General features: G+C 47.9%; 2 pseudogenes; both read right to left on the reverse strand.

The window, feature by feature from the left end:
* Positions 1–951: 951 nt before the first annotated feature.
* On the reverse strand, positions 952–1,323 carry LOC115830921 (annotated as a pseudogene).
* A 14,835-nt stretch (positions 1,324–16,158) lies between these two features.
* LOC100580669 lies at positions 16,159–16,942 on the reverse strand (annotated as a pseudogene).
* Between the last annotated feature and the right edge of the window lie 5,005 nt (positions 16,943–21,947).

Below are 21,947 nucleotides of genomic sequence, written 5' to 3' on the forward strand. Positions count from 1 at the left end.
TCCTGCCTTAGCCTCCCAAGTAGCTGGGACTAGAGGCGCGTGCCACCATGCCTGGCTTTTTTTTTTTTTTTTTTTTTTTTTTTGAGCCAGAGTCTCACCCTGTCACCCAGGCTGGAGTGCAGTGCTGCCATCTTCATTCACTGCAACCTCTGCCTCCCGGGTTCAAGCAATTCTCCTGCGTCAGCCTCCAGAGTAGCTGGGACTACAGGCACATGCCACCACACCCAGCTAATTTTTTTTTTTTTTTTTTTTTTTTTTTTGAGACAGAGTCTTGCCCCAGGTTGGAGTGCAGTGGCGCGATCTCGGCTCACTGCAGGCTCCGCCCCCCGGGGTTCACGCCATTCTCCTGCCTCAGCCTCCCGAGTAGCTGGACTACAGGCGCCCGCCACCTCGCCCGGCTAATTTTTTGTATTTTTAGTAGAGATGGGGTTTCACCTGTTAGCCAGGATGGTCTCGATCTCCTGACCTCGTGATCCGCCCGCCTCGACCTCCCAAAGTGCTGGGATTACAGGCGTGAGCCACCGCGCCCGGCTAATTTTTTTGTATTTTTAGTAAAGAGGGGGTTTCACCATGCTGGCCAGGCTAGTCGCAAACTCCTGAACTCATGATCCATCGGTTTCGGCCTCCCAAAGTGCTGGGATTACAGGCGTGAGCCACTGCGCCTGGAGATTTGGCCTAATTTTTAAAGTAACCTGGAGCACAGAAAATGTTTCTGCAATTATTAATCTACTTTTTTTTTTTTTTTTTTTTTTGAGAGATGGTCTCACTCTGTCACCCAAGCTGGAGTGCAGTGGCATGATCATGGCTCACTAAAGCCTCGACCTCTTGGGCTCAAGCGATCTTCCTGCCTCAGCCTTCCAAGAGCTGGGACTACATGCATGCACCATCGTGCCCAGATAATTTTTCTTTTTTTTTTTCTCAGCCACCTGTGCTTTATCGACAACGCGCACCTCAGGCCTTGGCCACGTACTTCCGCAGCGGGTACAGCCGCTCCTTCCGCTGCTGCTTCTTGGTCTTCAGGTTCTCCTCGTGCTTGTTGAGCCGGCGGCGCATGGCGCGTGTCTTCTTAGGCCGCAGGTCAGGTCCGGGGGCTTGTACTTCTTGCCCTTGTAGAATTTCCTGAGGTTTTCTTTCAGAGTCTGGTTAATAACTGTGAGAACACGGGCAATGGATTTTCGGACGACTCGGATCTTAGGGAGCTTGGAGGCCGCACCGCCTGTCACTGGCGACACGCAGCTAGGACAGCTCCACCTTCAGGTCGTCCAGCTGTTTCAGCAGCTCCTCCTTCTTCCCCTGAAGATCTCGAGCCTCGATCTTGGCCATTGCTGCACAGGCCGCCGCCGCCTCCACCGCTTCCCGCTGCGGGGGAAAGAGCTACTTTTTTAGTTCTTGTAAAGACAGGGGTCTCACTATGTTGCCCAGACTGGATTTGAACTCTTGGGCTCGAGAGATCCTCCCACCTTGGCTTCCCCAAATGCTGGGATTACAGGCTTGAGCCACCACACCTGGCCTCACGTATTTTGACATATAAAACACCAAGGATTTTTTTAAGGAGCTGAACAAACGAGTAATTTTTAAAGAAAAAAGTAGTGGAAGTGTCTAGTACAACCAAAATCGGAATCAAAGTCAGCAGTTAAACATTCCAGGCTGGGCACAGTGGCTCACGCCTGTTATCTCAACACTTTGGGAGGCTGAGGCAGACGGATCAATTGAGGTCAGGAGTTCGAGACCAGCCTGACCAACATGGTGAAACCCCCGTATCTACCAAAAGTACAAAAATTAGGCCGGGTGTGCTGGTTCATGCCTGTAATCCCAGCACTTTGGGAGGCCAAGGGGGGCAGATCACCTGAAGTCAGCAGTTTGAGACCAGCCTGGACACCATGGTGAAACCCCATCTCTACTAAAAATAACAAAAATTAGCTGGGCATGGTGGCGGGTGCCTGTAATCCCAGCTACTTGGGAGGCTGAGGCAGGGAGAATCACTTCAACCCAGTTGGTGGAGGTTGCAGTGAGCTGAAATCATGCCACTGCACTCCAACCTGTGTGACAGAGTGAGACTCCATCTCAAAAAAAAAAAAAAAAAGGGACAAAAAAATAGCCAGGCGTGGTGGCGCATGCCCAGAATCCCAGCTACATGGGAGGCTGAGGCAGAAGAATCGCTTGAACCAGGGAGGCAGAGGTTACAGTGAGCCGAGATCACACTACTGCACTCCATTCTGTGAGACAGACCAAGACTCTGTCTAAAAAAATAAAATAAAATAAAATTTCATTTGCAAGTCTGAGTTTGGTAAGAAGAGTGAACTGTGGGCCGGGCGCGGTGGCTCACATCTGTAATCCCAGCACTTTGGGAGGCCAAGGCAGGTGGATCACGAGGTGAGGAGTTCAAGACCAGCCTGGCCAACATGGTGAAACCCGGTCTCTACTAAAAATACAAAAATTAGCTGGGCATGGTGATGCATGCCTGTAATTCCCAGCTACTCAGGGGGCTGAGGCAGGAGAATAGCCTGAACCAGGACCCAGGAAGGTGGAGGTAGCAGTGAGCGAGATCATACCACTGCACTCCAGCCTGTGCTACAGAGAGAGATTCTGTCTCAAAAAAAAAAAAAAAAAGAAGAGTGAACTGTGGCCCGGTGACCAGCACACAGCATTGTAGAGTTCATGGCATGCTCTCTGGGAAACTGTTTTAGCCAAAGTTGTGGCATCATCTCTGGCCACTCACTTTATTCAAAAGACCTGGCTCAAAATGACTATGGAAATCAACTCTAGCCTCAAAAGACAAAACCATGGCAGTTATAAAGATATTCAAAAGAAGGTAATTAAGGTTATTAGAAAGCAATGAATGGCCAGGCACAATGTCTCACGCCTGTAATCCCAGCACTTTGGGAGGCTGAGGCAGAATCATCACTTGAGGCCAGCAGTTTGAGACTAGCCGGAGCAACATAGTGAGACCCTGTCTCTACAAAATAATTCTAAAAATTAGCTGGGCATGGTGGTGTGAGCCTGTTGTCCCAGATACTCCAGAGGCTGGGATGGGAGGATCAGTTGAGGCCAGGATTTGGAGGTTGCAGTGAGCCAGGATTGCACCACTGCTCTCCAGCCTGGGTGACAGGGAGAGATTTTGTCTCTAAAAAGGAAATAAAGGAAGCAAGGAAGGGCTTCTCCTCCAAATACTCCCACTTCATTTGGGGCAATTACAAGATTCCAGGAAACACGGAAAACCTAGCTTGAGTGCCTTTTTGGGTGTATGCTAATAGGAAAACAAATCTCATTAATTAACTCATAGACAGCTAAGAGGAAAGGATCTTAGGGGACGTGTGGTTTCACTCCCTAAATTTAAACATGAGGAAACTGGGTACCAAAGAGACGAAGTAACTAACCAGGTAGAGAGAGAAGAGCCTCTCTTACCACAAGGGGTCTCTCATTGAAAAACCAGCAAAACTCGGAGGGCGCGGTGGCTCACGCTTGTAATCCCAGCACTTTGGGAGGCCGAGGCGGGTGGATCACGAGGTCAGGAGATCGAGACCACGGTGAAACCCCGTCTCTACTAAAAATACAAAAAATTAGCCGGGCGTGGTGGCGGGCGCCTGTAGTCCCAGCTACTCGGAGAGGCTGAGGCAGGAGAATGGCGTGAACCCGGGAGGCGGAGCTTGCAGTGAGCCGAGATTGCACCACTGCACTCCAGCCTGGGTGACAGAGCAAGACTCCGTCTCAAAAAAAAAAAAAAAAAAAAAAAACCAGCAAAACTCATTCCCTGCCTGCATCCTCCAAGATCGTAGCCCAACGTAGAATAGAAATGTCTTCACTTCAGAGGACAACCAGTTTGTCCTTTTGCCTTTTACATGCCTTTTTAGAAGCAGTATTTCTCAACTTCGTGTTTGTGCAAACTCTTGAGTAGCACAAACTTCTGAGCTAAGAGACACTCCACTCTGTTTGCAATTGAGGGCAAAGGCTGGGATGCTTGGGCACAGCTCCAGGTTCCTTTCCCAGAAGTCTGGGGTGGCAGAAAAAAAAGCATTAATTTTTCACACACTGAGTAGAGACTTGGCTCATCAAGTAGAGGTAAACTTACTCTTTTGTTCTTTTTTTTTTTTTTGAGATGGAATTTCGCTCTTGTTGCACGGGCTGGAGTGCAATGGCATGACCTCAGCTCACTGCACCCTCCACCTCCTGGGTTCAAGCGATTCTCCTGCCTCAGCCTCCCAAGCAGCTGGGATTACAGGCACCCACCACCACGCCCAGTTAATTTTTGTATTTTTTTTTTTACTTTTTAATTTAATTTTATTTTTGAGATGGAGTTTCACTCTTGTTGCCCAGGCTGGAATGCAATGGTGTGATCTCGGCTCACTGCAACCTCTACCTCCTGGGTTCAAGTGATTCTCCCTGCCTCAGCCTCCTGAGTAGATGGGGATTACAGGCACCCACCACCACGCCCAGGTAATTTTATTTTATTTATTTATTTTTTTGAGACGGAGTGTCGCTCTGTTGCCCAGGCTGGAGTGCAGTGGCGCGATCTCTGCTCACTGCAAGCTCTGCCTCCTGGGCTCACGCTATTCTTCTGCCTCAGCCTCTGGAGTAGCTGGGACTACAGGCACCAGCCACCACGCCCGGAGAATTTTTTGTATTTTTAGTGGAGATGGGGTTTCACTATGTTAGCCAGGGTGGTCTCGATCTCCTGACCTCGTGATCCACCCGCCTCAGCCTCCCAAAGTGCTGGGATTACAGGCGTGAGCCACTGCGCCTGGCCATTTTTTTGTATTTTTAGTAGAGATGGGGTTTCGCCATCTGTGAATGGTTGAGCCACTGTGCCCGACCACTGTGTGACAACTTTTAAGTAGCTGCTGTGTACTTAGTAAATTGATAGGTATAATTGTGTGTGCCAAGGCAGAGTGCTGCCCTTAGGACTTTATGATTTTGGTGAAAATCAAGAAAAACATACATAAAACCTTTATTTCACACTCTATGTAACAAATGTGTAGTATTACCTAGTGAAAACTGGCTGGTAAATAATGGGTAAGTTAAGACTTGGTGTAGTTAAGACTCAATTCAATGTTAACCCAAAATTTGTATTTCTAGGGAGCTAAAAATCTTGGGGATCTTTGGCAAATTCAGTATTTTTGGGAAGAAAGAAGGAAGGGAGGGAGGGAGGGAGGAATTTTCAGGATTGAGTTGCATTTACTGCCAGTCACTATTAACCACAGTCTTCTACAGAGACCTCATGTCTTTTCATAAACCAGAACACTCCTTTAGTAATTCTGAAATGAGCAAAAGAAGTCATTTTTGGCAGGGCACAGTGGATCACACCTGTAATCCCAGCACTTTGGGAGGCCAAGGCAGGTGGATCACTTGAGCTCAGGAGTTCAAGACTAGCCTGGCCAACATGGTGAAACCCCATCTCTACTAAAAACACAAAAATTAGCCAGGCATTGTGGTGCGTGCCTGTAATCCCAGCTACATGGAAGGCTGGGGCAGGAGAATCACTTGAACCCTGAAGGCAGAGGTTGCAGTGAGCCGAGATCACACCACTGCACTCCAGCCTGGGTGACAGAGTGAGACTTTGTCTCAAAAAAAAAAGTCAACTTTATTTTGCAGGGGGGTTAAGTCCTAACAAAGCAGCTCATTATTTGAGTATTGGGGAGGGGGTGTTTAATCTTGTTAGACAAATAAATGACTTTTGTTCTCCCCTCAGAGTTTGTTAATAATTACTGAAAATTGGACGGGCACAGTGGCTCACACCTGTAATCCCAGCACTTTGGGAGGCCGAGGCAGGCAGATCACTTGAAGTCAGGAGTTGGAGACCAGCCTGGTCAATATGGTGAAACCCTATCTTTACTAAAAATACAAAAATTAGCCGGGGGTAGTGGCACGTGCCTGTAGTCCCAGCTACTCGAGAAGCAGAGGCAGGAGAATCATTTCAGCCCGGGAGGTGGCAGTTTCACTGAGCGGAGATCGCGCCACTGCACTCCAGTCTGGCGACAGAGCGAGACTCTGTCTCAAAATAATAATAATAATAATAACAATAACTGAAAATCCAAAATTGAGTAAGTTTGATAATGAAACCACTTTTTATTTGTTTTTGTTTGTTTGTTTGAGACAGAGTTTCACTCTTGTCACTCAGGCTCCAGTGCAATGGTGCAATCTCCGCTCACGGCAACCTCTGCCTCCGGGTTTCAAGCGAATCTCCTGCCTCAGCCTTCATGAGTTGCTGGGATTACAGGCAGGCATGAGCCACCACACACGGCTATTTTTTTTTTTTTTTTTTTGAGATGGAGTCTCACTCTGTCGCCCAGACTGGAGCGCAGTGGTGCCATCTTGGCTCACTGCAACCTCGGCCTCCTGGGTTCAAGTGATTCTCCTGCCTCAGCCTCCCCAGTAGCTGGGATTATAGGTGCCTGCCACCACGCCCAGCTAATTTTTGTATTTTTAGTTGAAACGGGGTGTCACCACCTTGGCCAGGCTGGTCTCGATCTCCTGACCTTGTGATTTGGCCGCCTCGGCCTTCCAAAGTGCTGGGATTACAGGCTTGAGCCACCGCGCCTGGCCGAAAAAGTTTTAAAGTTAAAAGAAATAAAGAAATAGATCATGAACATGTTGAAAGCTTTCTCTACAAATGTGTCCGTGGCAATGCAGTTTATAAAAGCAAAACATTTGAAACAATCTAGTAATAAGGGGATTGGTTAAATGAATAATGGCACATTCACATCGTAAAATACTACTCAAGGCTAGGCTGGGCGCGGTGGCTCACGCCTGTAATCCCAACACTCTGGGAGGCTGAGGCGGGTGGATTACCTGAGGTCAGGAGTTCAAGACCAGCCTGGACAACATGGTGAAACCCTGTCTCTACTAAAAAAATATAAAAAATTAGCTGGCATAGTGGCGGACACCTGTAATCCCAGCTACTCAGGAGGCTGAGGCAGGAGAATTGCTTGAACCCAGGAGGTGGAGGTTGCAGTGAGCCAAGATTGCACCATTGCACTCCAGCCTGAGCAACAAGAGCGAAACTCTGTCTAAAAAAATAAATAAATAAATACTACTCAAGGCTACCTGTAATCCCAGCATTTTGGGAGGCCGAGGCTGGAGTTCAAGGCCAGCCTGGCCAACATGGTGAAACCCCATCTCTACTACAAAAATGCAAAAATTAGCCAAGCGTGGTGGCGGATGCCTGTAGTCCCAGCTACTCAAGAGGCTGAGGCAGGGAGAATTGCTTGAATTGGAAGGCAGAGATTGCAGTGAGCTGAGATCACGCCACTGCACTCCAGCCTGGGTGGCAGAGCCAGACTCCATCTCAAAAAAAAAAAAACAAACCTCAGAAATAAGATGTAGAAAAATATTTACTAACACACAAAAAAAGTTCATATTATATTAAGTGAAAATTTGAAGTCACAAAGCTGTTTAGTATGATTCCATTATTGTTATAATTATTACTATTTTTGTTTTTAGAGGCAGGGTCTTACTCTGTCTCTCACGCTGGAGCACAGTGGTGCAATCATAGCTCCCTGCAGCTCCGAACTCCGGGTTGAAGAGATCCTCCCACCTCAGCCTCCTGAGTAGCTGGGACTACAAGTGCTCCACGACACCTACATGACTTTTTTTTTTTTTTTTTTTGTAGAAATGGGATCTTGCTCTGTTGCCCAGGCTGGTCTCAAACTTGTGGTCTCAAGCGTCACTGAGATTACAGATGCAAGCCACTGTGCCTGGCTCTCCATTTTTATTATTTAAAGGATAGACAAAAAAGCAAATAGAAGCTAAACACAGTAGCTCACACCTGCAATCCCAGTACTTTCAGAGGCCAAGGCAGGAGGATTGTTTAAGCCCAGGAGTTCTAGACCAGTGTGGGAAACATGGTGAAACCCCATCTCTACTAAAAATACAAAAATTGAAGCAGGAGGATCACCTGAGCTTGGGGAGGTTGAGACTGCAGTGAGCTGAGATCACACCACTGCACTGCACTCCAGCCTGGGTGACAGAGTGAGACCTTGTCTCAAAAAAAAAAAAAAGAAAGGAGAGAAAAAGAAAAGGCCAGGTGTGGTGGCTCATGCCTGTAATCCCAGAACTTTGGGAGGCTGAGGAAGGCGGATCACGAGGTCAGGAGTTTAAGACCAGCCTGGCTAACATAGTGAAACCCCATCTCTACTAAAAATACACAAAATTAGCCAGGCGTGGTGGTTGGTGCCTGTAATCCCAGCTACTTGGGAGGCTGAGGCAGGAGAATCGCTTGAACCCGGGAAGTGGAGGTTGCAGTGAGCCAAGATAGCACCATTGCACTCCAGCCTGGGCCACAGAGCAAGACTCTGTCTCAAAAAAAAAAAAAAAAAAAAAAAAGAAAGAAAGAAAGAAAAAAAGAAAAGAAAAATAAATAGCATCACTAAATTGATGGACATTAAAGCAAAATGTTGTCAGTGGTATCTCTTAGTGGTGAAGCTGTAAGGATTTTTGATAAACCTTGTTAATCAAAAATGAACAGACCCTGATAGCTGTTAACTGATTAACTCTGTTTTCTATTCTTCTTCTCTCTTTTTTTTAAATAGAGACAGGGGGCTTGCTATGTTGGTCAGGCTTGTCTCCATCTAATCCTCCCGCCTTGGCCTCCCAAAGTGCTGGAATAACAGGCATGAGCCACCACACCTGACCCTAATGCTGTTTTCTAAATGTGCTATGATGAATATGAATTACTTTTGTAAAAAAAGTACAAAAACAATGAAAGGTTTTTTTTTTGTTTGTTTTGTTTTGTTTTGAGAAGGAGTCTCGCTCTTTCACCCAGGCTGGAGTGCAGTGGCGCGATCTCGGCTCACTGCAGGCTCCGTCCCCCGGGGTTCACGCCATTCTCCTGCCTCAGCCTCCCGAGTAGCTGGGACTACAGGCGCCCACCACCTCGCCCGGCTAATTTTTTTTTATTTTTTAGCAAAGACGGGGTTTCACCGTGTTAGCCAGGATGGTCTCGATCTCCTGACCTCGTGATCCGCCCGCCTCGGCCTCCCAAAGTGCTGGGATTACAGGCGTGAGCCACCGCGCCTGGCCTTTTTTTTTTTTTTAAGATGAAGTCTTGCTGTGTCGCTCAGGCTGGAGTGCAGTGGCACGATCTTGGCTCACTGCAGCCTCCGCCTCCAGGTTCCAGTGATTCTCCTGCCTCAGCCTCCCGAGTACAGGCATGTGCCACCACGCCCAACTAATTTTTATATTTTTAGTAGAGACAGGGTTACTCCATGTTGGCCAGGCTGGTCTCGAATTCCTGACCTCAAGTGATCCACCCACCTCAGCCTCCCAAGGTGCTGGGATTACAGGTGTGAGCCACCGTGCCTGGCCTGAATAACTGAAACTTTAATCAAAAATGAAGCAGGGTGTCAGCTATTAGGACATTAGACTGGGTACACTTGAAAAGATCACAGTGGGGTTAGGATTTATTTCGTTCTCTTGTGCAGGGGTTGGCAACTACAGTGAGTGAGCCCAGTCTCGCCATGCCTGTTCATCTATGTGTTGTCTGTCCATTCTCCTTTCCCGCAACAAGGGCAGAGTTGAGTAGTTGAGACAGAAACCATATGGCCTGGTAAACTGAAAATATTTACTATCAGGTTCTTTGCTGAAAAAGTTTGCAGGCCAAGCAGGGTGACTCATGCCGCCTATAATCCCAATGCTTTGGGAGGCCGATGTGGGAGGATTGCTTGAGCCAGCAGTTGGAGACTAGCCTAGGCAACATAGCAAGACCCCATTCCTACAAAAAATTTAAAAATTAGCTGACCATGGTGGTGCATGTCTGTAGTTCCAGCTACTTGGGAGGCTGAGGCAGGAGAATAGCTTGAGCCCGACAATTCAGGGCTGCAGTGAGCATGATCGCACTACTGCACTCTGAGACCCTGTCTCTTAAAAAAAGAAAAGTTTTGCAGACCGCTGCTCTTTTTTTTTTTTTTTTTTTTTTGAGACGCAGTCTCACTCTGTTGCCCAGGCTGGAGTGCAGTGGTGCAATCTCGGCTCATTGTAAGTTCTGCCCCCAAGGTTCAAGCGATTCTCCTGCCTCAGCCTCCCAAGTAGCTGGGATTACAGGCACCCACCACCACACCCGGCTAATTTTTGTTGTTTTAGCAGAGACGAGGTTTCACCACGTTGGCCAGGCTGGTCGCGAACTCTTGACCTCAAGTGATCTGCCCACCTCCGTCTCCCAAAGAGCTGGGATTACAGGCGTGAGCCACCGCGCCGGGCCCCCCTGCTCTTACAGATTATTTAAATCATATACTGCCTTGGGATATTTTAATATTTCACTATGCCTTAATGTTTCCAGCCAACCAAAAGAACTCTCAGCTGGCAGTTCCCAACAAATGTCAGAACTCCAGAGCTAGAAGCCACCAAACGGCGAATTGTTTTTCCCTTGTACTCTACTCCTGCCTCTGAGAGAAGCAGGTGCATCCCAGCCTCAATCCAATGCTGTTCTTAAGAGGATGGGGAGGGCTGGGAGAAGGAAGCCTGCAGAGTGGAGAAGCCCTAGAAGATGGGGACATTAGGAGACAGGGTTCATTTTATCTGGGTGTTGGGGATTATATTTCCAGTGAAATTCTTTTTCCACTTAATGGAATCATACTGAGGTAATAGATATTGAAGTTGTTTGGTGCTTAAATCTGAAATGATTCACCAGTGGAGATGACACAGAAACTGGCCATGGGGGGGGAAGAGAACTGAAGAAGTGGCTCCAATATACTTACACCCATGAGTGGGATTTGACCACAGTGCTTCCAGAGGTGGCTAGAACAAGAGCTCACTTAGAGACATAACGATTGAGCTAGGCACAGTGGCTCACGCCTGTAATCTCAGCACTTTGGGAAGCTGAGGCAGGAGGATCACTTGAAGCCAGGAGCTCACGACAAGCCTGGGCAACATAACAAGACCCTCATCTCTACAAAAAGTTTTAAAAACTGGCCGAGCGCGGTGGCTCACGCTTGTAATCCCAGCACTTTGGGAGGCCGAGGCGGGCAGATCATGAGGTCAGGAGATCGAGACCACGGTGAAACCCCGTCTCTACTAAAAATACAAAAAATTAGCCGGGCGTGGTGGTGGGCGCCTGTAGTCCCAGCTACTCGGAGAGGCTGAGGCAGGAGAATGGCGTGAACCCGGGAGGCGGAGCTTGCAGTGAGCCGAGATTGCGCCACTGCACTCCAGCCTGGGCGACAGAGCGAGACTCCCTCTCAAAAAAAAAAAAGAAAAAAGTGCTGTGCTTTTGATGTGCATACACATAAACATCTCAATGCCTTAAAGAGCAGTATTGCTTCCAGTATGTCTCACCTCCAGCCCTAAGGCGGTTTTCTCCTATCTCAGTAGATGGAATATACAATAGGGTTTTACACCAAGACATTCCATTGCCCCAGGGACGAGCAGGAGACAGATGCCTTCCTCTTATGTCAACTGCAAAGAGGCCTTCCTCTTTTACTAATCCTCCTCAGCACAGACCCTTTACGGGTGTCGGGCTGGGGGGTGGTCAGGTCTTTCCTTTCCCACGAGGCCATATTTCAGACTATCATATGGGGAGAAACCTTGGACAATACCCGGCTTTCCTAGGCAGAGGTCCCTGCGGCCTTCTGCAGTGTTTTGTGTCCCTGGGTACTTGAGAGTAGGGAGTGGTGATGACTTTTAACAAGAATGCTGCCTTCAAGCATTTGTTTAACAAAGCACATCCTGCATAGCCCTTAATCCATTAAACCTTGAGTGGACAGAGCACATGTTTCTGCGAGCTCAGGGTTGGGGGTAGGGTTACAGATTAACAGCATCTCAAGGCAAAAGAATTTTTCTTAGTACAGAACAAAATGGAGTCTCTTAATGTCTACTTCTTTCTACACAGACACAGTAACAGTCTGATCTCTCTTTTCCCCACATGATGGTGCCACTGTACTCCAGCCTGGGGGACACTGGGAGATCCGTCTCCAAAAATAAATAAACAAATAAATGAGAAAGAAACATAATGATGAAAAAGTAACATGCAATATTATGTAAGACAACTATGGATTCTCAAACTAACTTCAAGGAACACTATTTTCTTTTTTTTTTTTTTTGAGACGGAGTCTCGCTCTGTCCCCCAGGCTGGAGTGCAGTGGCGCGATCTTGGCTCACTGCAAGCTCCACCTCCCAGATTCACGCCATTCTCCTTCCTCAGCCTACCGAGTAGCTGGGACTACAGGCGTGCGCCACCACGCCAGGCTAATTTTTTGTATTTTCAGTAGAGATGGGTGTTTCACCGTGTTAGCCAGGATGGTCTCGATCTCCTGACCTCATGAACTGCCCACCTTAGCCTCCCAAAATGCTGGGATTACAGGCATGAGCCACTGTGCCCAGCTTTTTTTTTTTTTTTGATATGAAGTCTCACTCTGTCACCCAGGCCGGAGTGCAGTGACGTGATCGCAGCTCATTGCAACCTCTGCCTCCCGAATTCAAGCGATTCTCCTGCCTCAGCCTCCTGAGTAGCTGGGACTACAGGCGCACACCACCACACCTGGCTAATTTTTTGTATTTTTTTGTAGTAGAGACGGGTTCACCATGTTGGCCAGGCTGGTCTCGAACTAGTGACCTCGCAATCCACCTGCCTCGGCCTCACAAAGTGCTGGGATTACAGGCGTGAGCCACCTCAATATAATTATATTAATAATTATATTAAATAAAATAAATAAACAAAAATATAAAACAATTCATCAAAAGCTTACATGTAGGCTGGGCATGGTGCCTTATGCCTGTAATCCCAGCACTTTGGAAGGTTAGGACAAAAGGATCACTTAAGGCCAGAAGTTTGAGACCAGCCTCAGCACCATAGTGGGACCCTGTCTCTACACAAAATTTTAAAACTTTAAAAATTGTCTGGGCATGGTGGTGCATGCCTGTAGACCTAGCTGCTCGGGAGGCTAAAATGGGGAGATCACTTGAGCCCAGGAGTTTGAGGCTGCAGTGAGCTATGATCACACCACTGCACTCCAGCCTGGGCAACAGAGCGAGACCCTGTCTCAAAGAAAAAAAGACCAGCCTGGGCAATGTAGTGAGACTCCAACTCTATGAAAAATTTTAAAAATCAGCAGAACATGGTGGTGCACTCCGGTAATCCCAGCTACTTGGGAGGCTGAAGTGGGAGAATCACTTGAGCTTGGGAGGTCGTGCCTGCAGTGAGCCATGTTCACACCACTGCACTCCAGCCTGGGTGACAGAGTGAGACCTTGTCTCAAAAAACAAAAAACAAAAACAAAGGCCGGGCGCAGTGGCTCAAGCCTGTAATCCCAGCACTTTGGGAGGCCGAGGCAGGCGGATCATGAGGTCAGGAGATCGAGACCATCCTGGCTAACACGGTGAAACCCCGTTTCTACTAAAAATACAAAAAAAAATTAGCCAGGCGTGTTGGCGGGCGCCTGTAGTCCCAGCTACTCGGGAGGCTGAGGCAGGAGAATGGCGTGAACCCGGGAGGCGGAGCTTGCAGTGACCTGAGACTGCGCCTGCGCCACTGCACTCCAGCCTGGGGGACAGAGCAAGACTCCGTCTCAAAAAAAAAAAAAAAAAAGAAAAAAAGAAAAAGAAAGGAAAAAGAAAAGGCCGGGTGCGGTGGCTCATGCCTGTAATCCCAGCACTTTTGGAGGCCAAGGCAGGTGGATTATGAGGTCAGGATAAGGAAGGAGACCACTACTACTCCTGCTGCCCTTCTCCCTCAATGTTGCCTAGTTCACAGAACAGGAGGAAAGAGAGAAAGCAAAAAGTTGGAAAGAAACAGAAGATAAGTAACCAGACAACCTTGGCACCACCATCCGGCCCTAGGAGTTAAAAATAATAATAACATCAACCCCTGACCTAAACTTGTGTTATCTGTAAATTCCACAGATTGTATGAAAAAGCATTGCAAGACCTAGCTCCTCGGGAGGCTAAAATGGGAGGATCACTTGAGCCCAGGAGTTTGAGGCTGCAGTGAGCTATGATCACACCACTGCACTCCAGCCTGGGCAACAGAGTGAGACTCTGTTTTTTAAAAAACAACAAAAAGAAAAAGAAGACTACCTGTAAAGAGCTTGAGTTGAGAGCACTTCAGGACCTGTGTCATCGTGCACAGTGAAGATATCTATGGTGACTAACGTGCATCCCAAACCAAAGAGCCCTCCCTGAATGCTTTGCTATGGTTAATACTCCCAGGGACACTCACCACTTAAGCCCCTTCCCACCAGCCCAGCATTATAGTATCCTGGGATTCCCTACCTCTATGATATTAATAACAGCAATTTATTCCTCTGTATGCTAATAGCACTAATGAAATAGATAAGAAAAAAAACCTACGGTCAGTGGTAATTATTTGAGCTTGATCATAGCACAAACTTCTTTCACATATCAATTTATTGAGTTTCTACTATGCGCCAGGCATTGTACTAGACCTCGGAGATATTACGGAGATGAATAGAACAGCAAAATGGATGCTTCCATCTGTCTTTTTTTTTTTTTTTTTGAGACAGAGTCTTGCTTTGTCACCCAGGAAGTGCAGTGGTGCGATTTCCGCTCACTGCAACCTCTGCCTCTCAGGTTCAAGCAATTCTCCAGCCTCAGCCTCCTGAGTAGTTAGGATTACAGGCACCCACCACCATGCTCAGGTAATTTTTGTATTTTTAGTAGAGATGAGGTTTCGCCATGTTGGCCAGGCTGGTCTCGAACTCCTGACCTCAGGTGATCCGCCTGCTTTGGCCTCCCAAAGTGCTGGGGTTACAGGCATGAGCCACATGGCACCCATCCATCCATCCAGTCTTTTGACATCCAGAAAGCTGGAGACCAACACTGGGACCTCTGCTACAGCCACAGCAAAAAAGAAAAGTCTTAACATATTCGTGTCCAAGCTTGCCTGCAGAAAGAGCAAAAAGATGGTCTTCAATCCGGTGTTCACGTTTGCCCTCCAAATCGCCAGGGCATTGATCCGCTTGGTGAAGGCTAGGTCACCTGCAGAACCCAGGACACAAGGTACTCCGGGAAAAAGTAACTTTTAGATTTCAAGCTTCCAGCATTCAAGTGAGGCACACTTTAGGGAGGCCAGAAAAGAGATGAGAGGGCTGGGAGAGGTGGCTCACACCTGTAATCCCAGTACTTTGGGAGGCCGAGGCAGGTGGATCACTTGAGATCAGGAGTTCGAGACCAGCCTAGCCAACATGGTAAAATCCCGTCTCCATTAAAATACAAAAAAAAAAATTAGCCGGGCATGGTGGTGTGCGCATGTAATTTCTGCTATTCGGGGGGCTGAGGCAGGAGAATCCCTTGAACCAGGGAGGCGGAGGTTGCATTGAGCCGAGCTTACACCGCTGTACTCCAGCATGGGCAACAAAGTGACACTGTCTCAAAAAAAAAAAAAAAAAAAAGAGATGAGAAAGCCAATCTGAACTATTGGCCACATTTACGAAGTGGACAATGGGAAGAAAAGTCCAAGCTAAGAAATAACAGTGGGTAATGAATGGGGGTGTATCAGCGACTGAGGGGGAGTTGAGAGCAGTAGGCCCTTAGCCAAGCTTTTATGCCAGGGGAGGCTGCTGGCAAAAATAACTTTTTTCTTTTCTTTTTTTTTCTTGAGACAGGGTCTCACTCTGTCACCCAGTCTGGAGTGCAGTGGCACGATCTCAGCTCACTGCCACCGCCACCTTCATGGTTCAAGTGACTCTCCTGCCTCGGCCTCTTGAGTAGCTGGAACTACAGGCACTCGCCACCACACCTGGCTAATTTTTTATTTTTGTATTTTTAGTAGAGACCAGGTTTCACCGTGTTGGCCAGGTTGGTCTCTAACTTCTGATCTCAGGTGATCTGCCCTCCTCTGCCTCCCAAAGTGCTGGGATTACAAGTGTGAGGCACTGCATTTAGCCCCTTCTCATGGATTCTGCAGTGTTGGATTCTAGAATTAGTCACTGGCTTGCTTCCTTTCCCATTCTGCATATTCTCTCAAAGTGACTTCATCTGCTTTCTTGGTTTCAACTACCACCTGTATACAGTAAAGATTCCTAAATTTAAATTTCCAACCCAGAGTTTTCTCTTGAACTTCAATTTTTTTTTTTTGTCTTAAGACCTACTCTATTATAACATTTGCAAACACACATTAATTTACATACTAAAATAGTAAATGAAATTTCTTGGAAGTTCAAAAAAAGATCTTTCAATTCTTTTCATCACAATAGAGTGGAAATCCATCTGTCTTCAGAGTTGTCGAACTTTTCTTTCTGTGCTTTTTATGTTGACATCTAACTTGTCTACTTTGGTTGTCAGCCGGTCAAGAATGTCATCTCACCCCTCAATTTCTGTCTGCATCCCCAGGGCTATGTCCTTCAGACAGCCCAGTCCCATGGACAGCTCATCTAGGTTGCTGTTGATCTTCTGGTGATAGGCTCGAAGGTGATAGGCTCTTTGGGTAAGCATCGGTAGTCATGGCAGAACCAGCCCCTCTGGGGACAGGGTCTGTATCATCCAGCTTTCTAAGGTTTGGGTGGCTGGCCTGGTACTTTGCTTCCTGTTCTTTACTTGTACTTATGGCTTCTTTCAATCTGCTGTTGGGCTGGGAGGCGAGGGTGCCATTCTGTTCGGGTGGGGTCTCTACTGGTTTGGATTTGAAGCAATTGACAAGCCCCCCAAACACACTCTTAATGCTATTGATGTGTTTCTGGCTGGTCTTCGAATCTTGGTCCATCTTGTCCACCATCTTCTCTGTGCGCTCTAGGACTCCTCGCTGACGGGCGAGCTCTTCGGAAGAGGCGACCCCAACCTTCTCGGACTGGTACATGAGGGCCAGGGACCTGCTGGTGCTGGCGGCCGTGGCCTCAGCCCTGCGGAGGACCTCCTGCCGCAAGTACTGCTGCCTGTCTGCGGGCGCGTCGGGCCCGTCGGGGAGGTCTCGGGCGTCCCTCCAAGGGGCTGGCCGGGCGCCTTCGTCCTCCCCGTCGTCCTCGAACGGATTGTAGCTTTTAGGGTAAGCTGGCATGGTGCCGGCGCGGCTCTGGATCTGGGAAGGAGAAGGAGGAGCGCCGCTGCCGCCGCCGTCCAAGGCCTCGCCGCGCCCGCAGACCCCACAGTCGTCGCGCGAAAACTTCAAATTTTTATCCTACGTAAAACCGACAGCTCCTGCTGATGTCCCCAGGCGCACCTCAAACTTACCATGTCCAAATCTAACATCATCTTCCCACCAAATATTTTCATCTGTCTTTATTTCCCTCAATTTTTCAATTTTTTTTTGACAAGTCTCACTCTGTCGCACAGCCTGGAGTGCAGTGGTGTGATCTCGGTTCACTGCAAGCTCTGCCTCGTGGGTTCAACTGATTCTCATGCCCCAGCCTCCTGAGTAGCTAAGATTACAGGTGCCTGCCACCACGCCTGGCTAATTCTTGTATTTTAGTAGAGACGGGGTTTCACCATGTTGGCCAGGCTGGTCTCAAACTCCTGACCTCAGGTGATCCACCTGCCTCGGCCTCCCAGAGTGCTGGGATTACAGGTGTGAGCCACCACGCTCGGCTAATTCCTTCAATTCTTTCAATTCTTTGTCCCTTATGCATGGGGAATGAAGGGAGAAATATCAGTTGAGAGGGTGGAGTCAGAAGGTTGGCCTTCCCTTGCTCTTTCATCCTTAAAAAGATTTTTTTGGCCAGGCACAGTGGCTCACGCCTGTAATCCCAGCACTTTGGGAGGCCTAGGTAGGTGACCTGTACTCCCAGCTACCTGGGGGCTGAGGTAGGAGGATTTCTTGAGCCCAGCAGGCAGAGGTTGCAGTGAGCTGAGATCACGCCACTGCACTCTAGCCTGGGTGACAAAGTGAGACCCTGTCTCAAAAAAAAAAAAAAAAAAAATTGATGAGAGGGGAGAATGGGACCTGCAAAAAAGATGGAAATGAGATGGAGATCAGAGGAGAGCCAGAAGAGGGTTGTGAAACTCAAAGGAGTGAAGTGAAGTAGGGCTAGGTGAGGTGGCTCATGCCTGTAATCCCAGAACTTTGGGAGGCTGAGGAGGGCAGATCACCAGAGGTCAAGAGTTCAAGACCAGCCTGGACAACATGGTGAAACCCACACTGGTGGTCCAGCTACTTGGGAGGCTGAGGATGGAGCATCACTTGAACTCAGGGGGTGGAGTTGCAGTGAGCCAAGATCATGCCACCGCACTCCAGCCTGGGCAACAGAGTGAGACCCCATCTCAAAAAATAAAAACAAACAACAACAAAAAAACAAAGGAGTGAGAAAGGAGGTAGGGCTGGACTCTGGAGGTGGAATTCAGACAGCACAACAAATTGAAGACTAGCTGAAACAGGTCTGGGGTGGAAGCAGCTTTCCATAAGATACACCCACAAGTGTGCATTGTCAGTTTACCATTGCCATGGCAACACTGCCTCTTTCCACAGCAGCGACCCAGTGACCCGCAAGTTACCACCCTCATCATAGAAATTTCTATATAAACTGCCCCTCAATTTGCATATACTTAAAAGTTGGTATAAATATAAGTGCAGAACTGCCTCTGAGCTGCTACTCTGGGCACACTGCTTATGGGGTAGCCCTGCTCTGCAAGGAGCAGTATCTCTGCTGCTGCTGTACACTGCTGCTTCAATAAAAGTTGCTGTGTAGGCCAGGCACGGTGGCTCATGCCTCTAATCCCAGCACTCTGGGAGGCCGAGACAGGCAGATCACCTGAGGTCAGGAGTTCGAGACCAGCCTGGGCAACATGGTAAAACCCCATCTCTACTAAAATTACAAAAATTAGCCAGGCATTGTGGGGTGCACCCGTAATCCCAGCTACTCAGGAGGGTGAGGGAGGAGAATAGCTTGAACCCGGAAGGCGGAGGTTGCAGTGAGCAGAGATCACACCACTGCACTCCAACCTGGGCAACAGAATGAGTGAGACTCTGTCTCAAAAAAAAAAAAAAATTTTAAAGACAGGGTCTTGCTATGTTGTCCAGGCTGGGCTCAAGCAATCCTCTTTCCTCAGCCTCCTGTATAGTTGGGACTACAAGTGTAGGCCACTGCCACTATGCCCAGCTTTCCTTTTTCTTGTTTTTTGTTTTTGTTTTTTTAGAGACAGGGCCTTGCTCTGTTACTGAGGCTGAAATGCAGTGGCACAACCAATCATAATTCACTGCAGTCTTCATCTCCTGGGCTCAGCGATCCTACTGTCTCAGCCTCCTGAATGGCTAGGAGTACAGCCACTCCCCACCACACACGGCTAATTTATCTTTTTTTTTCTCTTTCTCTCTAGAGATGTGGTCTCACTATGTTGCCCAGACTGCAGTAATAAATAAAAAATATGAATCCTGGTAATTGTTTGCTTTTTGTTTTTTTTTTTGAGACGGAGTCTTGCTCTGTGGCCCAGGCTGGAGTGCAGTGGCGCAATCTCGGCTCACTGCAAGCTCCGCCTCCTGGGTTCACGCCATTCTCCCGCCTCAGCCTCCCGAGTAGCTGGGACTACAGCCGCCCGCCACCATGCCCGGCTAATTTTTTGTATTTTTAGTAGAGACAGGGTTTCACTGTTTTAGCCAGGATGGTCTCGATCTCCTGACCTCGTGATCTGCCAAGCCTCAGCCTCCCAAAGTGCTGGGATTACAGGCATGAGCCACCGTGCCCGGCCCTTTGGTTTTTTTCTGAGACAGAGTTTTGCTCCTGCTGTGCAGGCTGGAGTGCAGTGGCATGATCTTGGCTCACTGTAACCTCCGCCTCCCAGGTTCAAGTGATTCTCGTGCCTCAGCCTCCCTAGTAGCTGAGATAACAGGATCCTGCCACCATACCCGGCTAATTTTTGTATTTTTTTGTATTTTTACTAGAGATGGAGTTTCACCATCTTGGCCAGGCTGGTCTCGAACTCCTGACCTCAGGAGATCCACCTGCTTCGGCCTCCCAAAGTGCTGGGATTACAGGTGTGAGCCACCACGCCTGGCCTCTTGTTGGGTTACTTAATAAACCAATCCTAAGTCTGCTCAGACTTCCTGTTATGTAAGATAATAAAATTCCTTGGCCGGGCACGGTGGTTCACGCCTGTAATCCCAGCACTTTGGGAGGCCGAGGCGGGTGGATCACAAGGTCAGGAGATAAAGACCATCTTGGCTAACATGGTGAAACCCCATCTCTACTAAAAAAAATACAAAAAATTAGCGGAGCGTGGTGGCGGGCGCCTGTAGTCCCAGCTACTCGGGAGGCTGAGGCAAGAGAATGGTGTGAACCCAGGAGGCGAAGGTTGCAGTGAGCCAAGATAGCGCCACTGCATTCCAGCCTAGGCGACAGAGCGAGACTCTGTCTCAAAATAAATAAATAAATAAATAAAATAAAAATAAAATAAAATTCCCTGACTGCTTAAACTACTTTTGGTTGCAGTTTCTTAGTACAGCTGAAACATCCCAATTGGCATAAGGATTGAAAGAGGAAATTTTGTTACAGGTATTTTTGAGAAAGACTAGAGTATAATGGAAGACAAGAGAGGGCCTCAAGGGGCCTCCTTTAGGGCAGTGTTACTCAAAGTGTGGTTCATGGACCGGCAGCATCATAATTATCCTGGGATTTGTTAGAATGCAAATTACCAAGGGCTTCACCCAAGACTGATCAACTCAGATTCTCTGAGGGTGGGACTGGGACTCTATTTTTTTATTTTTACTTTTTATGGATACATAATATTTTACATATTTATGGGGTATCTGTGATATTTTGTTACGTGCATAGGATGTGTAATGATCAAGTCAGAGCATTAGTGGTATCCATCACTTTGGGAATTTACGCATGTGTTGGAAACAATTCAAGTCCTCTTTCCTAGATTTTTGTTATTGTTGTCATTGAGACAGGGTCTCTGTCACCTAGTCACTGGAATGCAGTGGTGCAATCACAGCTCGCTGCAGCTTCGACCTCCCTGGCTCGCATGATCCTCCTTGCTTTAGCCTCCGAGTAGCTGGGACCACAGATGTGAGCCACCACACTCGGCTATATATATATTTTATTTTTTGTAGCAGCAGGGTCTAACTATGTTGTCCAGGCTGGTCTCGAACTCCTGGGCTCAAGGTATCCTCCTGCCTTGGCTTCCCAAAGTGTCTTCCAGCTATTTTGAAATACACAATCCATTGTTGTTAATTATAGTCACTACTCTGCTTTTGAACCATAGAGCACAAACCTTATTATCTAACTGTATGTCCTTCATTAACCTAACTCTCTTAATTTCTCACCCAACCGTTCCCAGCCTCTGGTTTCTTTCTACTCTCTAAATTTATGAGATCGATTTTTTTTAGCTGCCACAGATGAGAATATGCAATATTTATGTCTTTCTGTGCCTGGCTTATTTCACTTAACATAATGACGTCCATCCACTTGTTGCAAATGACATGATTTCATTCCTTTTCATCTGTGTTTAAACAAGGTCTCCCTCCAGGGATTTTGATGCAACTGAAGTTGGAGAAAACACAGACCTAGGACACTCCTACAGCCGGGAGTGTGATGGTCTAACAGAGAAAGTGTTGTGCCACCAGCTCATCTTTGCCATCCTGGAGCTGTCTAATCTATAACTCAGTTTTCTTTTCTGTCACTACACTGTGAGAATGAGATGAGGAACTGGGTGTGAAAACGGTTTGAAAAGGAGAAGCATGGTTGCGCCCGCCTGCGATCCCAGCACTTTGGGAGGCTGACTAGGGAGGATAGCTTGAGGCAAGGAGTTTGAGACCAGCCTGGGCCACATGACAAGACCCCATTTCTTTTTTTTTTTTTTTTTTTTGAGACGGAGTCTCGCTCTGTCACCCAGGCACCCAGGCTGGAGTGCAGTGGCGCGATCTCTGCTCCCTGCAAGCTCCGCCTCCCGGGTTCACGCCATTCTCCTGCCTCAGCCTCTCCGAGTAGCTGGGACTACAGGCGCCCGCCACCACTCCCAGCTAATTTTTTTTGTATTTTTTTAGTAGAGACGGGGTTTCACCGTGGTCTCGATCTCCTGACCTTGTGATCCGCCCGCCTCGGCCTCCCAAAGTGCTGGGATTACAAGCATGAGCCACC

This window comes from Nomascus leucogenys, chromosome 17 (assembly GCF_006542625.1).
Source record: "Nomascus leucogenys isolate Asia chromosome 17, Asia_NLE_v1, whole genome shotgun sequence".
Taxonomy (NCBI): Eukaryota; Metazoa; Chordata; class Mammalia; order Primates; family Hylobatidae; genus Nomascus; species Nomascus leucogenys.